Source organism: Abramis brama, assembly GCF_963993115.1.
Source record: "Abramis brama genome assembly, chromosome: 1".
Lineage (NCBI taxonomy): Eukaryota > Metazoa > Chordata > Actinopteri > Cypriniformes > Leuciscidae > Abramis > Abramis brama.
In genome coordinates, this window is record NC_139963.1 from 45,900,367 (window position 1) to 45,918,457 (window position 18,091).

At 38.0% G+C, this 18,091-nt stretch overlaps 1 protein-coding gene across 9 annotated transcripts in view; it reads left to right on the forward strand.

Moving 5' to 3' along the window:
- The window catches only part of rbfox3b (RNA binding fox-1 homolog 3b), a 293,709-nt gene that overhangs the window by 96,831 nt on the left and 178,787 nt on the right, over positions 1-18,091 (forward strand). For 4 of the 9 annotated variants that reach the window (XM_084121927.1, XM_084121921.1, XM_084121928.1 and 1 more), the window contains exon 1: positions 3,293-3,383. The exons of 4 other annotated variants lie outside the window; for them this stretch is intronic. The gene's annotated coding sequence lies outside the window, so the exon portion shown is untranslated. Of the gene's footprint in view, positions 1-3,292; positions 3,384-18,091 lie in introns of those variants that run through there. One more of the 9 variants, XM_084121922.1, reaches the window with a different exon arrangement.

The window sequence follows — 18,091 nt, forward strand, 5'->3', positions numbered from 1 at the left end:
TAACTTTAAAAATGTAGATGTTAGAAAAATGTACACATTCACTACTGTTCAAAGATTTGGGGTCGGTACGATTTAAAAAATATTTTTGAAAGAAGTCTCATGCATTTATTTGATTCAAAATACAGTAAAAACTGATATTGTGAAATAATATTACAATAACAATTTTTTTGTGTGAATACATGTTAAAGGGGTCATGACATGAATATCAGAAATCAAAACTTGTCTTGATCTTTTGACAAATAAGAGTCTTTAAAACATCCTGCAAGTTTCATATCTTAAAACATCCTCCTCGTTATAAACAAAGCATTTATTCAAGCAAGCTATAAAAACACCTTGTTCTTCTGATATTGCGGGATCTGTGATATTGTAACATGGGCAAACACATTTGCATATGACTGCCTCCAGAGCAAGACATTGACCAATAGTTATAAATCATCGCATCATAGGCCCCGCCCACTGGCGTTCAGACGCTTAACGGCTGACATTTGCCTAGACTGGATGTGAGCGTCCCGTCAAAGGCAAATAAATCCATTATAATCATGGTTGCTGTCTACACTGAGACAGTATACAGATGTGTGTTCAGTTTCTGACACTCCACGCGGTTGAGTCTGTCGACAACAGGACAAATGAAAAGAGTGAAAGAACGTTTGCTTTGTCCAATTGAAACAGCTGGTTTGGGTCTCTCTCTGTACAGACTTCAGAAGGATCCCAGCGTCGGAAACAAGTGGATGTTTTTTTTAATGGCGTCCGGAGTTCTGAGCATTTTGTTTTGTAATCGAGACACAGTGTAATAGACCGTTCGCAAAGAAAAGTCAGCTGTAGGTTATTGGATCTGACAGCAGCTGCATCACAAACCGTAAGTAAATGATTCTATTTGAGTCTTGCAGTAAATGAGTGAAACATTTTAAAATTACACTGACTGTAGCCTAAATGTGTACTTGAGTTCGCATGATAGTTAAATATGCATGCAAAGAGTGTTAAATTACATATTTAAGTATTTTATCCTTGAATTTTTTTTCTTCATGCCTTAAAATAGCTTGAATGTAACTCTACACCCTTGCCTCATTTAGTATTCACAGTTCTATTAATATGCAAATGATCCCCGCCTCCACTCACTCACAGCAGCTCAGAGATCCACTGTTGACGATCACACCTTGACCTGATTGGTTACAAGGTAGTTTGTGACGTCAGAAACACCAGCGGTTTTTGGTTCACTGCAGTTTTAAGGAGAAAATACTCAGCAATGGTGTTGACATGAATTTGCACATGGTTTGTCTGAAAAAGCATAGAACAACTATATAAACAAACATTAAAAGCTAAATTTTGACCACAGGGGGACTTTAAAAGTTGCATCAAGATAAACACATTTGCCTTTAAAAAGGTATTTGTCATATAGAAATTCTTCATTCATGATTTAATGTTAAATGAACAGTGCTGTGGGAAATTGGAAATGTGTCTTGAACTCATTCATGGCCGTCTCTTAAAGCCCGGTGGACGTTAAGTGAACTGCACTGCAGCCAGCAGTAACAGCTCGTGCACAAGTGACTGAGCGTGTTTCAAGGCCTGTTACTCACAGCAAAGATCATTTTTTCGTCCTTCTCTTAGAAGTAAACAGAAGCTGGAAATACATTTTTCAGGGATAATGAACATCCCGACGCCGTACACGCTGCTGCGAGCGACGTTTAGATGAATATGTAAATATGTTGCGCATTATTTCCCAATGCCAAAATAAACACACAACAAAAATGACAGCGCTGAGGAAACAACAGTTCAGAAAGCATCTGATCATGTGGATATGTTTGAACCAGCTCTGCGATTCACCGGCATCATGTCCACTGATGAGGTAATTAAAATTACATAGTTTGATTATAAAGTATATTTCAAAGTCAGTAGATCTGGCAATGTGAGACCACAGTTTGAATTAATCCTTTCTTTGCATGACATATTGGCATTACTGTACAGAATAGCTCTTTAGCATTATCCTGAACTTTGTGAGCATTCATTTAATGTGTCCTTGAACGGAAGAGGCTCTCGACATAATGACACTATTTTGATTTTCCCGGCAAAACCGACCCATACAAATCGGCTTTTCTCACATTGAAAATAAAAAGGCGATTAATAAATTATTTAATGTATAAATGGAGTTTTGTTGTGTGTTCGAGATAAACTGCAAAGCTCAGTCTCTAAATTTGACAAAGTAAACTTGACTTGACAAGATCCTCTCAGTTTGTCAGTCTTTAGGAGAAGTTTTAATGCAGCTTTTGACTATTAATCAAGTCACCTTGATAATTTGTGTGATGTCCATGTTTAATTTCTGTTTTGGTTTCAGTTCAGATATCTTGTCTGGAGATCAATATATTTGTAACTATTTCTGGTATAAAAAAAATGTATGTATGAGTTTTTAACAAATTCAATGTCTTTTAATATATACAGTAAGGGAGACAGAGGATGGAAGTAATACTTTTTGTTTGAGCATCAGCAACTCAGTGGTTGTTTCTGGCAGATCTCTCAAAATTGGATAGACAATAGCCACATTTGTCTACTACAAATATTACTCGCTTGGAGATGTTCATCACAATCACAGATAATGTGAGTTAATGTCAAACACAAAGAGTTCCATTGTTACAACCTATTATAGCCTATAGGCTACTATATAAACTATTGGGGTGAGTTGTAACACTAGCCAGGAATAGATGTAACGGTAATTTGCTGAAATAATATCCACACACCATCCAATTAATACAAGAATGTTACAAAAGAACAAAGAATAATTATAAATAATAATCATTTTTTAAAATAGAAAACAATTTAAACTGACAAAAAACATTGCATTGTATTTCTTTTTAGACTTTAAATTAAGCACAAAAACAACTGCCGTGTGTGTTTGTGTTAGTGTTCGTGAATGTGTGTTCATGTGAGTGTGTGTGTGTGTGTGTGTGTGTTCCTGTTACTGTATTCCTGTCACAAGGATTCAGTCACTAGCTATGTTGCCAACCAACCACCTATTTTAATGTGAATTTTATTTAATAATAAAAATAATCAAATGTAATATATTGGCTATTATATTATATTATATTATATTATATTATATTATATTATATTATATTATATTATATTATATTATTAGACCCTGCTTAAGCCTTGTGTGAATCATGTGTAATGTAGTAGTGTGTGATGATAAGATGAGCGTGCGCGCGCGCGCGTGTGTGTTTGTGTGTGACGGTATTCTCCTCCCACTCTCTCTCTCTCGACTCTCGTCTCTCTCTCGCTCCATCACTCTCTCTGCTGGTGTTCCTCATCTGTAGCTGGTGGATCACTGGAGCCGTTTGTGTGTTGTGTTGTGGAGGAGCGTGTGCTGATCGCTCAGGATCGTGAGCGTCTGTGTGAGTATTCACTTCTGCAGTCAGTGTGTGTAGAGACCGACAGTTCAAGTGTGTCAGAGAGTTCCTGGACAGCTGTGTTCTAAATCTCTATTCTATTCTATTCTATTCTATTCTATTCTATTCTATTCTATTCTATTCTATTCTATTCTATTCTATTCTGCTTTGTGTGTATTTCATACTGGTCACTGTTTGTGATGCTTTTTGGTATTGTTGTATGTCACCAGTAAAGTACTTTGAATGGAGAGAAAACGGATGATGGTATTGTTTAGGAAAGCATTTACTCTCTCTCTCTCTGTGTGTGTGTGTGTGTGTGTGTGGTCATTAGTTGAACTCTTCAGTAGTGTCTCTCTTTCAGAACAACATGTTTATTCACACTGCTGTTTGTTTGTGTGCGCAACAGAAGATTCATTACAGGCTTTTCTTTCTGACTCACAGAATGACTTTATGATTCACACTTTTGTTTGATGCTCATGTCTTTGATTAGTGGTGCTTGTTGCATCAGGTCATGCTAGTAGATTTGAACAAGCCTGTAAAACAAACCTGAGCATTAAATGTCAGTGTGTAACTCGCCCTTGGTTGAGGATAGGTGTGTTTTCACTTTAATAAAGCGTCTGAAGTCATGCTCAGTTTCTCAGGCTGTAAGTGGAGTCCAACCCTTTAAATGCAGCTAATGAATATTAATCAGGTTCCCTTAATTAGTGAGATGGATCTTTGCTCACGTTTTACTTCTGTTTCTGTTTCATTTTGGATGCCTTGCCTGGAGCTCATTATATTTTAACTGTTTTTATTTTTGTTATACAAATTTATAGCACGGGTTTTCCCAAAAAGTTTCAATGCTTTTGTTTTGTTCTTGTGGCTAAATTTGAACTTTTGGTTCAAGATAATTCTTATTAAATGTGATTTTGTGTCTTTTATAATTAATTATTTTTTTAAAGTTGATATTTAAGGTGCTTATTGTAGTTCACAATACAATTTTATTTTATTTTATTTTATTTTTGTGGTGAATAATATATTTAGCATTAAGGAAATTAAAGCTATTTCAGGTCCTTTAAGTTTTATTTTATTTTATTTTATTTTATTTTATTTTATTTTATTTTATTTTATTTTATTTTATTTTATTTTATTTTATTTTATTTTATTTTTGTGGTGAAATATAACCTGGAAATATTTTCACGAGACACTCCTTTAAAAAGTTTTCTTTTTATAGTGTTTTCCCATTTCCTTGTATCCCATTTCCTTGTATATTCGAGAGGTTGGTAAGTACAGTGTTTGTGATGTTTCCAGTACGGTGGTGTTGTAGTTCCCTCAGCAGTTGTCAGTGATGTCTCTGTGAACACAACCACAGATGGCACTTTGTCATGTTGTAACGTTTGGGCTTTGAGTAAACCGCCGCTGTACTCTTCACACACGCTCCTGTGAGGTGTTGTTGATGATGCAACAGCCCTTCAGAATTCGGCGAGTAAAACAGGATGCAAAAGAAAGGTACATGATACTAGTCGCAGGAGCTTAAACCCCCTGAGCCGCTGTACGCCGCTAAATCTACTCCACTTTCATTTGTCTGAGAGAGAGAGAGAGAGAGAGAGAGAGAGAGAGAGAGAGAGAGAGAGAGCATTTGGAGTGATGCGGAGGGAATGGCGTGGGTGTAGCGGGGAAGATAACTGTCATCGCAGCGCACGCCGCTCGCCTATACACAGTTTTGTGACAGTAAGTGTCAGTTTTTAGAGAGGAAAGTGTACAGGCTGTTCTCGTCTCAGACGTGTGGTCCCATCACTGTCTTATGAGATCTGGAAGGTTGTTCCGCTCTACATCAAACGCTCGTGTCCAAGGAAACAATGCGAGGCTCACTGAGGAACGAAGGTCATGGCAATCCAAACATGGCTGCATCCCAAATCACATACTCCTGCTACACAGTGAAAGTGTGTACTTCACTTGTGATGGAATCCTTTTGACAACATGTTCAAGCACATGCACTAGAAACCAGGCTGGATCTCGGACTTTAAATGAGCAATGTTGACTCTGTTTACTTCTTAAAACATGTTCCAAGTCTTTATGTGAACAAATCATCAGTGTTATTCTAAATAAAATTTTGTCTTCTTAATTTTAGACCAAAAGAGCTGATGTTATCAGTATCAATAACCTGTTTCAATTGGAAATAAGGCACATACCAAGTGTAAAAAGATTTTATTTCGATTTTTTTTTTTTTTTTTTTTTTTTTTTTACTATTTTTTCTACAACTAAATCAGTTGAAAAGATCTGTTACAAACCACAATGGGTTATGAGTAAAAATTCAAACAAAGCAACACAATATTAGTCCATGGCTCCATGCATGCATTCAAGAATCTTAATTTTAGCCCAAATGCATGAATGCCTGGTGGTTAATATTAGTCCAAATTGCAAGCACACATGATGGGTTATAGTTCAAATGCATGCTTGCATGGGTAATATTAGTCTAATTGCATGCTTGCCTGATGGTAAATGTTTGTCCAAATGTAATGCTTGGTGGGTGGGTAATAATAGACTAAATGCATGCATGCATGATGGGTAAAATGAATCCAAACGCATGCATGCAAGATGGGTAAAATGAATCCAAATGCAAGCATGCATGATGGGTAAAATGAATCCAAATGCAAGCATGCATGATGGGTAAAATTAATCAAAATGCAAGCATGCATGATGGTTGACATTAGTCCAAATGGATGCATGATTCATGCTTCAAAAATCCACCAAATAGTACACCAACGCAAGCACTTTTGACACACAATTTCAAAGCATGCTGATTTGGGCTGAGCTCATTCTTCCTCTGCATACAACATAAGATGTCTGTGAATTTGGATGCTGCCTGTTCTCGGTGTGTATTGAGTGTTGACTGATGGGTAATTCCCATTAATGACCCCACAAGAGCAGCATTAGTGTTAGTGAAGTGTACATACAAATAAAATGAAGTCATTTTGCTATTTATTTATCACAAACCTGGTTGCAACATCCTCAAAGTTAATTTTGAAATCTTTAAGCTGAAAGCGCTCTTTGTTGGTGAATTTCATCAACTACCGAACGTACCTCAGAGTTAGCGCTACTGACTAGCATGCTAACACACTCACTTAGCGACCGTTAATCACACGTAGGTGCCACATGGCACGTGCCCAAGGAAAGCTGGTAAAGATAAAGATCAGATGTGTGTGTGCACAGTGCTGACGGGGAAGTGTGCAGGAAGCGCGCTGGACGTCTGGCGGCGGGAATCAATCTGTGTGTTCAGGCTGCTGGCGCAGGTATTGCTTTCGCGATATGATCTCGGACGTCCATATTTTAGAGGTCGCGGCAGAGAAAGACGACAAGGGCAGCAAAACCCCTGACCGCTCATTTCTACACATTTACTGGAAAAACGATCCTGCTGCAAGGGATTGTAGGATCTGATGGTGACATCACGTTTGTGTGTTTTTAACTAAGGCTCGTTCACCCCAAGGACTATTACTATAACAATAACGATAAAAATATAGTTTGAATTTATCATACAACATATAAATATTTACAACGATATTGTTGGAATCAATTTCACAATAAAATTTTTTTTTAGCGGCATGAGCAATATGAACATTGACAGATCATTCTATCGTTCTGTCTGTCTGTCGAGTGTCGATCAATCATTTGTTTGTTCATCGCTGTAAAAAACAAAGTTGCTGCCTTCAATTTTTAAAGGGTTAGTTCACCCAAAAATGAAAATTCTGTCAGTAATTACTCACCCTCATGTTGTTCCAACCGCGTAAGACCTTCGTTCATCTTCGGAACACAAATTAAGATATTTTTGATGAAATCTGAGAGCTGGATCACTTCTCCATAGGCTGCTAGGTGACCGAAACTTGCTGGCCCAGAAAAGTTATTAAAGAGATCGTTAATATAGTCCAAGATTATGTTTTTTCAACTTGAATTACATTAAACTGACTTAAAAAATGAGTTGAATCTTGTATAACAAAAAATTTGAAAATTACTTAGAAAAGTAAAATGTAGCATTCTATTTTTCTATCATTCTATTGTTTGATCGTTCTATCAATCTATGTATTGTTCTGTCATTCATTCTATCTGTCTATCTATCAGTTATTCATTCTATCTATCTATCTATATCTATCTATCTATTGTTCTATTGTTCTATTGTTCATTCTGTCTATCTATCATTCTTCATTCTGTCTGTCTGTCTGTCTGTCATTCTGTTATTCCTTCTATCTATTAGGGGTGGGAATTGGCGAAAATGTGACGATTCGATAGTATTGCGATATTTGGGCCACGATTCAATATTATTGCGATTCTTAACATATTGCGACACAGCAAGTATTGCGATTCGATTCTGCGATATATTGCGATTCATGTCCCCCATATTATTCAAAGGCATTACAAAAAATGCTCAACTCACTTCAAATGTCACATTTAATTCTGTGAACTTATTACAGGACAGGACGTAATTATTCTCTGAATAGGAGACCTCTCACATGAATGGTGAGCTCCCAGCACATAACTTAAAATTATTTAAATACAATAGAGTAACATAAAGCAGACATAATTGAGTAACATAAACCTGAGAATAATAACAAATAAGAGTAACTTAGAGCTTCAATCAAATTGAGAAAAATAAACAAAAATGTGTAGCCTACTGCTAGAGTCCAGTCCTGTTGGCTACAAGGTCATCAACCAAAATTCATTTGGGAATATTGGCATTTTTATTTAGAAAAAGGATCTATCTATCCATCTGTATCGTTCTATCGTTCTATCTTATCATTCTTGTTCTGTGTATAATTCTATCGTTTTATGTATTATTTCATGATTCTATCTATCGTTCCATTTCATTTTATTGTTCTATGTATCGTTCGCTCTGTTGTTTGTTCTATGTATGGTTTGTTCTTTCGTTTTTTCTAAGTATTGCTCATTCTCTTTTTCACTCAATGGTTCTGTCCGTCTCTCTCTCTCTCTCTCTCTCTCTCTCTCCCTGTCGTGGAGTGTTTGGCGGTGTTTATAGACTGGCAGTAGACAGTCCGAAACATGCAGAAACACACGCTCATGTTTGCGCTGACAGATTGTTTGGCCATATGTGTGAGTAACAGACAGCGAGGAGAGGTGTTGACAGTCAGATCTGGTTGTGATCAGACGTGTTGCTGGGAATTTGACTGATTTATTTATAAATACTAAAGGCTGGCCAGATCATTCCTCCATCTGTACAGCCTGCGTTTCATTTCTCTTTTATTATCTCATCTCATCCTGTGTTCTTGAGTGGGTTTGAGTCTTTACATTAACACTTCTGTACATCAGAGCAGAACTCGTCCCAGTAAACATCTGGCATGATGCCGAACGTGTTTATTGTTTTCTCTTATAAGTCCAATTATGCTGTTAGTCAAAGTGTTATTACGCATTTGCATGCTCTCTGGCTCTTCAAATTAAGCAGGTGGTTTTGCTACTGTACCTTTAAGACTTTTTTGAAGCTGTAAATAAAACAGATTATTGGAGTATGTTTTCCAAAATACTATTTCAGGCTTTTACTTCAAAATTGTAATGCAGTGTGTCACTTGCTGTTTCTTTGCAATTAATTGTGCATTTTACTAAAACAAAAATCCAGAAAATCACATTGTATGATTTTTAAGTAATTAATTTGCATTTTATTGCATGACAAGAATTTGATACATCAGAAAAGCAGAACTTAATATTTGGTACAGAAACCTTTGTTTGCAATTACAGAGATCATACGTTTCCTGTAGTTCTTGACCAGGTTTGCACACACTGCAGCAGGGATTTTGGCCCACTCCTCTATACAGACCTTCTCCAGATCCTTCAGGTTTCAGGGCTGTCGTTGGGCAATACGGACTTTCAGCTCCCTCCAAAGATTTTCTATTGGGTTCAGGTCTGGAGACTGGCTAGGCCACTTCAGGACCTTGAGATGCTTCTTACGGAGCCACTCCTTAGTTGCCCTGGCTGTGTGTTTCGGGTCGTTGTCATGCTGGAAGACCCAGCCACGACCCATCTTCAGTGCTCTTACTGAGGGAAGGAGGTTGTTGATCTCGCGATACATGGCCCCATCCATCCTCCCCTCAATACGGTGCAGTCGTCCTGTCCCCTTTGCAGAAAAGCACCCCCAAAGAATGATGTTTCCACCTCCATGCTTCACGGTTGGGATGGTGTTCTTGGGGTTGTACTCATCCTTCTTGTTCCTCCAAACACGGCGAGTGGAGTTTAGACCAAAAAGCTCTATTTGCGTCTCATCAGACCACATGACCTTCTCCCATTCCTCCTCTGGATCATCCAGGTGGTCATTGGCAAACTTCAGACAGGCCTGGACATGCACTGGCTTGAGCAGGGGGACCTTGCGTGCGCTGCAGGATTTTAATCTATGACGGCGTAGTGTGTTACTAATGGTTTTCTTTGAGACTGTGGTCCCAGCTCTCTTCAGGTCATTGACCAGGTCCTGCCATGTAGTTCTGGGCTGATCCCTCACCTTCCTCATGATCATTGATGCCCCACGAGGTGAGATCTTGCATTGTGTCCCAGACCGAGGGAGATTGACCGTCATCTTGAACTTCTTCCATTTTCAATAATTGTGCCAACAGTTGTTGCCTTCTCACCAAGCTGCTTGCCTATTGTCCTGTAGCCCATCCCAGCCTTGTGCAGGTCTACAATTTTATCCCTGATGTCCTTACACAGCTCTCTGGTCTTGGCCATTGTGGAGAGGTTGGAGTCTGTTTGATTGAGTGTGTGGACAGGTGTCTTTTATACAGGTAACGAGTTCAAACAGGTGCAGTTAATACAGGTAATGAGTGGAGAACAGGAGGGCTTCTTAAAGAAAAACTAACAGGTCTGTGAGAGCCGGAATTCTTACTGGTTGGTAGGTGATCAAATACTTATGTCATGCAATAAAATGCAAATTAATTATTTAAAAATCATACAATGTGATTTTCTGGATTTTTCCGTCACTCAAAGTTGAAGTGTACCTATGATAAAAATTACAGACTTCTACATGCTTTGTAAGTAGGAAAACCTGCAAAATCGGCAGTGTATCAAATACTTGTTCTCCCCACTGTATACATGCGTGTGTGTGTATTTATATATACAAAATAAATATACACAGTCCACACACACATATTATGTAAACACAAACTTTTATTTTGGTTGCGATGAATGGTTTCACAGTCCTAATAAAAATATATTTGTAATACAAAGGATTCGTAAATTTTCTGAAGCTGTGCATTCATAAGTATTTTTGTTCATCCAAACATGCAAAACTGATTTATTTTGGTGTTCGAGTTTATTTAGTGGCTCTGATAAAAAATGTGTTTACTGTGCATGAACGCCATCAATAAAGCAAACAAACTCAATCTCATTCCATACCAAACCTTTATGACATTCTTTCCTATTTATTCTATATATCTATATTTCCATGCAGTCTCAGTAGATACTGAAGCTTTCATGCTTAGGGGTCACGAGTCTTTTTTGTTATGATACTTTCATGATGCTTTTGCATCGTTTTTGAAGCTTGAAAGCACCAGTCATCATTGTAATTGCAAGGCAAAGTCACACAGGTGTGAGGGCGAGTAAACGATCTCCTCATGTGTTTTGATGAAGACCCGCTGTTATCGGCCTGGTCTGACTGTGTGCTGGTTCTCAGTCACTCTACACGAGTGTGTTTCTCTCCTGCTGGGCGTCTGAGGGGTTTTTCTGAGAGCTTTCTGCCCCCCGTCGACCTCTATTCATTGACAGTGTAATGTTGTCAAACGCTGCGAGCGAACACACGCTCGGCGATTCATTACCGGCATGTTCTCGTTTCATTCAGCGCTGTCACTCCATTCCTCCTGTGAAAGCGGATTACACATTAACCTCGTTTACACCTGTTTCCAGTATCAATCCAGTTTGGAAGCTGAAAATTGCTTGTGTTTGGCAGATGCTCTTGTTCATAAGAGGGTTTTATTGTCGTCTTTGTCATTAGCGGAAAAAGTATTTTCAGTTTCACCAAGTTTCATCATTCCTGTTCTGCAGTACTAGCTTTTACACTTTACTTTAAATTACACCTATGTATGTATGAAGAGTTCAGATGCAAAAGCCTCTAAGTGCCATCTGAAATTTTCTTCTAGAATGTCATGATCATTTTTATCAAGCTCGTATATTTAAGTTCAATAATTTCACTTAAATGGCAATGCAAATTACCTATTAATTGTCATTTAAGTGAAATTACTTAAATATACAAGCTTTATAAAAATGATCATTCTAGAAGAAAGCACTTAGAGGCTTTTGCATCTGAACTCTTCATATACGTACATTATGTATATATGTACTATATACATTAGGAATGCACCGATATGAAAATTTTGGCCGATACCAATAATTCTTTTTATTTGAAAGCCGATAACCGATACAGTGGCCGGCAAATCTATTTTTATATAATTTTTGAGAGCCTGATTACAAAAACAAAAGTCTCGCCGTTAAAAGCCATGTCCCAAACACACAATTATAATGTTCTTATAAATGCTCTATACTTTTATGTGGCCTATATGACAGACTTAACTGTAAATAAGTTGTAAATAAAACAATTGTGAAATTTACTAGTGATTTTCAAGTGAAAATAGTTTCAAATTGAATCCTACACCATTTTTTTCCATTATCAGTAATTATAAAGTTAATGAAAAATAATGTTTATTTATTTATTTACATAAAGAAACAGATTGCAAATTTCAAGTTTTCATATTAGAAGTTGACAATTTATGACAAAAAAAATTACATTACTCAAAACCAAAGTAGAAAATAATTTAAAATCAAATGATTTTTAAATTATTTATAATTCAGCTCTGTGTTCTTCTCATTGACACATTTGTGACTCAAAACATTTAAAAATAATAATTAAAAACAATGGTAAATATTTTATGTAGTATAAAGACATATGATGAAGACATGAATATGCAGTGCATAGCAGGAATGATCCGTCAATCATGTGTTGTATGTGTGTGTGTGTGTGTGTGTGTGTGTGTGTGTTATGACTGACAGATGGAGGGCGTTAGATTGCACCGAACACATCTGTTGCATTCAGCTAATTCATCTCATTAGCGAGACGTTCAGAGGGGGACTGAGAGACGCGTGCGTGCGTGCTTGTGTGTGTGGGCGTGTGTGTGTGTGTGTGTGTGCGCCGTGGGTGGCAGATTGCATCGCCCGCTTCCTTCCTGCGCAGGTCACGGGGTCGCCTCGCATCGATTGCGCCGCAACATCCAAATATGAATTTGACAAGGAGACACACTCACAATAACATGCGTACACACACATCACACACACACACACTCATGAACACCCGTGCCCACGTATGTGAACAGCATCCGTGTTCATTTTTGTTTGTTAATGAGTTCAAATCTAGAAGCTCATCAAGTAGTCTTCTGCTGAATAATGAATGAGTTCGCTGTCCGAACACACAGATGGTGGTCGTATGACATGACTGCCACTTCTATGAACATAAATGCTCATATTTATAACGGTTTATGATTGTTGTCGCCATGCCCACCAGCCCATCGCCATGACAGCGTCTAAGGGGAGGAGCTTAAAAGACTTTCTAAAGGATTGTTGAGGGTTCAAGTGAAGTGCATGTTCACAGATTTTGCGGTGATCATGAACTTCATCTCATCTGCTGTTTGTTAAAAACAAGCAAAAATCATATTTGCAGCAATGCACTTATAATGTGTTATGGAGCATTTAAAAGCTAAAATGTGTTGCATTTATACATTAATAATTCATTTAAAAACCCATTTAGTATTTGATTTGTAAAGTGTCTAAATTGTCTGTACTAGCTGGATCTCTTTATGCATTACAGATGGTTTTTTTCTCCATGCAAACAGTCCTTGTATTTGCTTATGTTCACATTAGTCTCAATTCCACACTTAAAATGATTTTTTTTTTTTTTTTTTGTGGCTCTGCTTTTGAAACTCAGAAATTGCTTGTAAATTTCACAAATAATTATGAAGAAACGTCAAGTAACACATTGAATTTAACATGACATTTTGGAGTAGCAGGATGGAAATAGTGTTTTCTTGTAAAACTTCATAAGCATCATGAACAAATACTGTTAATGGAGCTAAAATGGATGTGAACCCAGAATATTGTTTAACTGTACATCAAGATAGAAGAATGAAGGTGGTGTTTTGTAAAACATCAGAGAAAGTCATTTTGCTGAGTGTTTTAAACCGACTAATGAGCTCCAGCTGGCTGATGTAAGTTACTTCTGAACATGAAATACTGTATAGCATTTTAAAGGCTCCTAATTTTGTTCTGGAGTCTCCAACAATAGGTTTACATGCAGGTCAAAAATACTTTTTCTCATAATATACATTGCAACATCACCTCTTTTCTCAGTGTCTGAAACGGATTGATAAAGAATTGTCTCTCTTAACCCTCCTTTCTGAGAGCTTACTCTGCTCTGATTGGTCTGTTGTGATTGGTCTACTCTGCTCTGATTGGTCAGATGGCTCAGTCTGTTGTGATTGGTCTACTCTGCTCTGATTGGTCAGATGGCTCAGTCTGCTGTGATTGGTCTACTCTGCTCTGATTGGTCAGATGGCCCAGTCTATTGTGATTGGTCTACTCTGCTCTAATTGGTCAGATTGCTCAGTGTGTTGTGATTGGTCTACTCTGCTCTGATTGGTCAGATGGCCCAGTCTGTTGTGATTGGTCTACTCTGCTCTGATTGGTCAGATGGCACAGTCTGTTGTGATTGGTCTACTCTGATTGGACAGGTGGCCCAGTCTGCTGTGATCTGGGCTGCGTTCAGCCCCGACAAAACGTTGCACAACGTTTTTTAAACAGAAACGGTGATGCGTTGAACACACTGTTCTGATGACGCAAGAGTTGCAACTATGGCAGCTGAGAAGGCCATTCTTTGTGTTCTTTGTGAAGAATTTTCGGAGCCTGATGAAGTCGGTATAAATATGTGTTTAATACTACAAAATATGCCCGATGTTACAGTTACTGCACTTGCCGCCCAGAACAAAAGAGAACATCCCAATCGAGTGAAGGGATTGCTGAAACTGAAATGGAAGCACACATCTTACCTAATTCAGACTAAAACGCATCTATTTAGCCTCACATACTGACTTTATTTGTAGTTCATACTGTTTTAATTCCCTGTATTTTCTTTCTCCTTTTTAGGAAAAGCACTTAATTACCATTGTTTATTTCTATACCAAATGTCATACACTTGCAATGAAGCTAAAAATATAAGCAACTACATCATTATGTTGATAACCTATATTTTTACAATAAAACAAACATGTCTTCTAATATCCTCAGTTGTTGCGTATACCGAGCTGCATCGAACACATTTGTAAATTACTTTCCTTGAACCCATTGTGCGAGTTCACTTTAATACTGCGTGCTTTATATACATGTTGCTGCTGATTGGACTGCAGTTCTGACACACCCACCAAACAAGAGAAAACGTATCTCAAACCCCGTTGCACACCGGTGCACGCCGTTTCCAGGAAACATGACGTTCAACCCGGAAACCGTAGCAAAACGTTGCGCACCGTTTTGAACTTGAACGTGCCCCTGCTAAAAGTGTATGTTGGAAACGAAACACCTGGATTTCAGCTTTGGATCTTCCTCAGCACTTTATACACAGTGATATATGAACAGTAATGATGCTGTCGGTTTTTCTGTATCAGCTCCAGTGTTAGTCCTCATCCTTTTGGGGGTTTGCTTTCGCAGTGCAGAAAACAGCGTCTTCTCGACATGAACAACATAAACCAAACTCTTCCAGTCTCAGCTACAACTACAGTGTTTGAGGGTCAAAGCAGACATCGTTCACAAGCAGTCATTGAAGACTATAGGCTGGTGTTATTACAAACCTCTCTATGCTAATTCAGGAAGAGAGACTGGAATTACTGACGACTTGTTTTCAGGCCGTTTAGAATTGATTCTTTCTTTTAGGAGAACTTTATTTATCTACACTTTGATCTTTAAAACTTTGCAGACATTTTACATTCACAAACAGCTTTATTACACAAAGGTAATATCCGAAAAAGTATAATAGGGGAATTTCAAATGAGGATAATTCAGTAACACATACTCTTTGCAATGGCTCCAATCAGTATTGGACACATGTCTGAATGTCACTGAATTAAAATATTTTAGAGCTTGTCTCTTCTTTGCTCTTTTTGATATCTGCTTTTACTGAACGATAAATGTATTTCTGGAGTTTAAATGGATCAAAGCTTGTTCTGTGGTGAAGCACATTTTGTTGAGAGCTTTTTTAATGTAAAATACAACACTGAAAATGTTTTTCAATGTATAAACTTAAGGAACTAGAATATATTTGACCTTATTCGGTTGAGAGCCAAAGAAAGTGTCTTGTTGAAGTCTGTCCATAATCACCAGCTGTGATTGTCACAGAACAACACAAACAAGGCAAACACTGAATGCATGCGCTCTGATGTTTTACAGAAGTCATTAAACACACACACACACACACACACACACACACACACACACACACACACACACACACACACACACACACACACACACACACACACACACACACACACACACAGAGATAGTGCTTTCTTTTTATAGAACAAGCTCTCATTAAACATGAATAATTACTCTTGTCTACGTGCATGTTTGCACACGTGAGCATCATCAAAGTCCTTCTCTATTTTTGTTTGCACTGAATTCAGAGAGTTAAAGGGTTCGTATTCTGAGACTTCAATATGTAAATGAGCTCTCTTGTGATTGGCTGACCTGTGGATTGGTGTAGTTCACACTGATGTTCATTAGTGCGGGTCAAGTTGCCGATATGTAAATGTGGGCTGTCATATGTTAATGAGGTCTTGTTTGGGATGCCGTGAATCATGAATATTCATTTTCAAGTTTTTGCTGTTTAGTTTTCAATAAATGTTCTGTAAGTTACATTGTCGCATAGTTCAATATATCCGCGCCGAAAAAAACCCCAAATATATATATTTAAAGTTGTAAATAAAACAAATTAGCGCTGTGAAATGATTCATTGCGATTAATCACATCCAAAATAATAGTTTGTGTTTACATAATATGTGTGTGTGTGCTATATATATATATATATACACTCACCTAAAGGATTATTAGGAACACCTGTTCAATTTCTCATTAATGCAATTATCTAATCAACCAATCACATGGCAGTTGCTTCAGTGCATTTAGGGGTGTGGTCCTGGTCAAGACAATCTCCTGAACTCCAAACTGAATGTCAGAATGGGAAAGAAAGGTGATTTAAGCAATTTTGAGCGTGGCACGGTTGTTGGTGCCAGACGGGCCGGTCTGAGTATTTCACAATCTGCTCAGTTACTGGGATTTTCACGCACAACCATTTCTAGGGTTTACAAAGAATGGTGTGAAAAGGGAAAAACATTCAGTATGCGGCAGTCCTGTGGGCGAAAATGCCTTGTTGATGCTAGAGGTCAGAGGAGAATGGGCCGACTGATTCAAGCTGATAGAAGAGCAACTTTGGCTGAAATAACCACTCGTTACAACCGAGGTATGCAGCAAAGCATTTGTGAAGCCACAACACGCACAACCTTGAGGCGGATGGGCTACAACAGCAGAAGACCCCACCGGGTACCACTCATCTCCACTACAAATAGGAAAAAGAGGCTACAATTTGCACGAGCTCACCAAAATTGGACAGTTGAAGACTGGACAAATGTTGCCTGGTCTGATGAGTCTCGATTTCTGTTGAGACATTCAGATGGTAGAGTCAGAATTTGGCGTAAACAGAATGAGAACATGGATCCATCATGCCTTGTTACCACTGTGCAGGCTGGTGGTGGTGGTGTAATGGTGTGGGGGATGTTTTCTTGGCACACTTTAGGCCCCTTAGTGCCAATTGGCCATCGTTTAAATGCCACGGCCTACCTGAGCATTGTTTCTGACCATGTCCATCCCTTTATGACCACCATGTACCCATCCTCTGATGGCTACTTCCAGCAGGATAATGCACCATGTCACAAAGCTCGAATCATTTCAAATTGGTTTCTTGAACATGACAATGAGTTCACTGTACTAAAATGGCCCCCACAGTCACCAGATCTCAACCCAATAGAGCATCTTTGGGATGTGGTGGAACGGGAGCTTCGTGCCCTGGATGTGCATCCCACAAATCTCCATCAACTGCAAGATGCTATCCTATCAATATGGGCCAACATTTCTAAAGAATGCTTTCAGCACCTTGTTGAATCAATGCCACGTAGAATTAAGGCAGTTCTGAAGGCGAAAGGGGGTCAAACACAGTATTAGTATGGTGTTCCTAATAATCCTTTAGGTGAGTGTATATATACATACATACACAGTATATACATGCATGTGTATGTATATATTCAAAATATTAAATATATATATACATTTATATTATATATATAAATATTTTATATATAAACATATATTATGTAAACAAACTTTTATTTTGGATCGTTTCACAGCCCTAAAACAAATATTCTTGGAGTATTATCTCAGCTTTTATAAATTTCACATTTAATTCAATGTAACTTGCTATTTCTTTGTAATTATTTAGGAAATGTAAAGTTTTCCATCATGTTAATCTTTAAATGCTAAGTGTTGATCTGAGATTCTGTGACGTTTGAAACCCCTGTGTCACATGAATTGTGTTGTGTGTGTAGAACACGTTCTTCAGGGGTTTTTTGAGGACACACTGATGCAGGGAAGCAGGATCGCTG